This window comes from Pygoscelis adeliae, unplaced genomic scaffold (assembly GCF_000699105.1).
Source record: "Pygoscelis adeliae isolate BGI_AS28 unplaced genomic scaffold, ASM69910v1 Scaffold111, whole genome shotgun sequence".
Lineage (NCBI taxonomy): Eukaryota > Metazoa > Chordata > Aves > Sphenisciformes > Spheniscidae > Pygoscelis > Pygoscelis adeliae.
The window spans coordinates 1673310-1677141 of record NW_008824542.1 but is presented as its reverse complement, the minus strand read 5'-3'; positions in this window follow the sequence as shown (position 1 = coordinate 1677141).

Sequence of the window (3832 nt, the reverse complement as noted above, 5' to 3'; positions counted from 1 at the left end):
TGGCTCTTCATTCTCCCAGTCCCTGCCTTTGCCTTCTGTGGCTTGGGTGGTGAGGCTCAAGCACTTGCCGGTGAAGACCGAGGCAAAAAAGTCATTGAGTACCTCTGCCTTCTCTGTGTCCCGGGTAACCAGGTCTCCCGTTTCGTTCCGGAGAGGGCCCACATTTTCCCTCGTCTTCCTTTTATCCCCGATGTACCTATAGAATCTTTTCTGTTGCCTTTGATGTCCCTGGCCAGATTTCATTCTATCAGGGCTTTAGCTTTCCTAACCTGATCTCTGGCTGCTTGGACAATTTCTCTGTATTCCTCAATGAAGTTCTATCTTCTCAATAACCTCTACTTTACTGATCTTTCCTGTGCTGGGAACTCCAAAACTAGACACAATATTCTGGATGTGGTCTCAGAAGTCTGTCCCAGGTGCAGGACTTTGCATTCATCCTTGTTGAAGGCTCCAGTTGGCCCTTTCCTCCAGACTGCCTATGGCAACCTTGCCCTCCAATGTATCAGCTGCACCCTCAGCGTGGCATCATCTGCCAACTTGATCAGGGTGCACTCGACCCCCTCCTCTAGGTAATGGAAAAAGATATTACACAGGACTGGTCCCAGGATAGAACACTGCTTCTCACCAGCCTCCAGGAAGGGTATGAACCATAATCGTCACAGAGTCTGAAGCTGAGCACTCAGAACCTCCTGCCTTATGCAAAAATATTGTCTGTAAGGAATATCAAGTGAGAGTCCTATCATCTCTCTTTAACTTAGGTCTGAATTAGATGTCTAAAATAGTTTTTTATGGTATTTTTACAGACAATGGTTGTGGTGGGAGAGGATAAATTGTTCAGATATTAATAATTTGTTATGTTATATTTATTTGTTATCACCTATCTAGTGATCTAGATAACCATTTGTCAAAGACTAGGGAATGTCTTGACCAAATTCCTGAAGTTTCCATGAATGAAGACAGGTGAGATTATTTTATTTCTTGCTGACAATAGATCAGTGTAATGTTGACCAGAAATATTCAATATCTCACTTCATAAATCAGTGGATTTTCATCAGATTGTACCAACTACACTGTGAACTAGATTTTGGCTTGATCCAGTATGGATTTCTGTATTTCTGATCATGTTCTTTATATGTCATTATAGTGGGATTTTGAATACCATCACACAAGTGAAACTCAAAGCTTCTAGTCTCAGGGTTTTTGTCTTTATTTTATTTCTGAGACAAGAGACAAGAAAAAAAAAGGAGGGTAATGCAAGCAGGAAAGATGTTTAAAAACCTTAGGGCTTGTCTTCATGTAAAAGTTTTTAACACACAGCATTAACGTGACCTGTAGTTAATCCTATCTATCAGTGAAGCCTTAGGCTTGTAATTGATTCCTGTCTGCCAGGCTCACGCCAGTAAGCAAAAAGTTTGAAGTGAGCCTGGGAGATGATTTCTTCAGGTGGAGACTGATTTTCTATAACATGCATATAGGGAATATTTTATTCTTTTTTTGCCTTCCTGCAGGCAATATGAAAACTTTTATAGGATCAGAGAGTCCTCATCAAATAAAGACTTTTCACCAGTCCTTGTGCTTTGCAGAAGTCAATGCTCAGGAAAACTTTAGGTCTTTCTTGTGACTTCTGAAGGGTTTTAGCTGAGGGCTCTGTGGTAATGTCTCCTTGTACTGGCTTGCCAGCTGCCCCCAGGAGCATGCAGTACCTTAGGGCACTCAGTAAAACCCATCCCATTGCTTTTGCCCTCGTGTTAGGTGACATGAGGACCCTGTAGAAAGGACTGTGTCTGCCCAGTACTGGCCATAAGCCATCTCCATTATGACCATTGATGGTTCAGGGGTATAACAATGATACATAAAATCATGAATGATGTGATGAAGGTAAACAGGGAATGGTCATTCATTATTTCTAACATTACAAGAACTAATTAAAATATCAGACAGACAGCTTAAGGGTAACAAAGGATGCATTATTTTTACACAAATCATAATTAAACTGTGGAACTCAACACTTTCAAGTCAGCCAAGTTGATGGAAGAAAGATCTCTAAAGGGCTATTAGACACAAGCTCTGGTTCAGCCGCCTCCCTGCCTCCAGATTTGTGCAACCGGGGAGCAGTACCACTCTGGAGATGTTCCTTTCTGGTACTTTGTCCTTACGTATTCCCTCGTGCTCATGATGGAGTTTGGATACTTGACTACATGCACCTTTGGTCTAACTCCATGCAGCTATTGTTATACTGTTATGCAGAAGGAAATTTATTGACAATACATTTATGCATACATGGCCAGGCCCTCAAAATGAGACTAAATAAAATAATCATAGGACAAATTCCCATCTACTAGATATCTAAATGTATGCAAATATACAAATATTTGCCTTTTTTTTGTGCCCACAATAAGGAAAAGGAGAATCTGGACAGCCAGGCTATAAACAGGGTCTTAAACGACTTGGAAATATTCCAGATTGGTACATCAGTTGAAATAGGAGTGGTGCCAGCATAAGGGAGGTGACTATGGCTTTGATAAATTTTTCTCTGAAGGCAGTTTCATTACCCTTTCAGGCACCAAAAAATTACTGTTTTCCCTTGTGAAGGAGATGATCTCCTGTGGGAAGTGCAGTGATTCCACATTTTGCTCTTTTGACTGGGGATCGCATAATGGTCTAGGAGGACGGCAATTATTCCCATCAGCCTGCAGATCAAGGCACCCAACAGATCAAGTGAAAGCAAATAAAAGGAAGTTGTAACCAAAAGCTCTTGCTCTTGCTAATGATTTGTGTGGAATCTGCAATAAGTATTAATGTTTTCTCCTCCCCCCCTTCTGGGCATGACTCGGTAGAAGCCTTTCTGTGACATTCCCTGACTACCTTTTTTACAAAGGAAAGAGAATTTGAAATGGAGAAAAGATTATTTTTTAATCTGGGACTCTGCTTGCAGTGTGCTGGTGCAGACATCTGATGCTCAAAGGCTACATCTTGCTCTAACACACTCAGAAGGGGTTTATGGTTTGACAGAGCTGATCTCTGCACCTTAAGCTTTTGATTCATACATTTATAAAACTGTCTCTTAGATTCTTTTAATTAGTGACAGGCTGCTCTTGGAAGAAAAAAATTACGGTTACGCACAGGAGCTGGCAGGAGTCTTCCTAACTCATGGGGCCAGATGCTGCTCTGTGAGTTCAAAGGGAGCAGCGAATGCTGGCCACCTCTGACAACCGGGCCACTTTTATTTAGGTACCCTTTAGGCAGAAAAATGTGACATTTGTGGGTTTACGCTGTCTCTGTTTGCTTTTGCATCTGTTCAATGAGATCTGTGGACAGTGCCTTCCTACCCCTCAGTGGTACTCTGAGGTTTTGTTAGCTGATGGAGAGACTTGAAGATTAAAAAAGGGAGGGTGATCACAAAGTGACCTATTTTATTAACAGCAAGGAAAGGATTTGGTGGCTCAGAAATCTGCAGGGGTAATTTTGGCATCCCTGCCCTAACAGGTTGTTGAGCTGATCATGACTCATGTTGTTAAGATTATTTTAATGTTCAATGCCAGCTGATGAAAACTGAGTTAAAGGGAAATTAATTTTACATGCAAACTATAGAAAAGCATTGGAAGTTAACTCCAGAGAGGGATCACGAGAAAGAAAAACTTTCATTCCCTGATCTCCAGGGGACAGCAAGAGAACTACAGTATTTTATTCAGCCATCTGGAAGAAATCAATTTGTGGTACCTTCTGAGTCTAATTAATCAGGAAAATATTGTACATAAGTGACACAGTGCACATGAGGAGCCTGATGAATGTAAAACTAAAGGACTGGAGAATGACTGGCTAGCGGGTACCC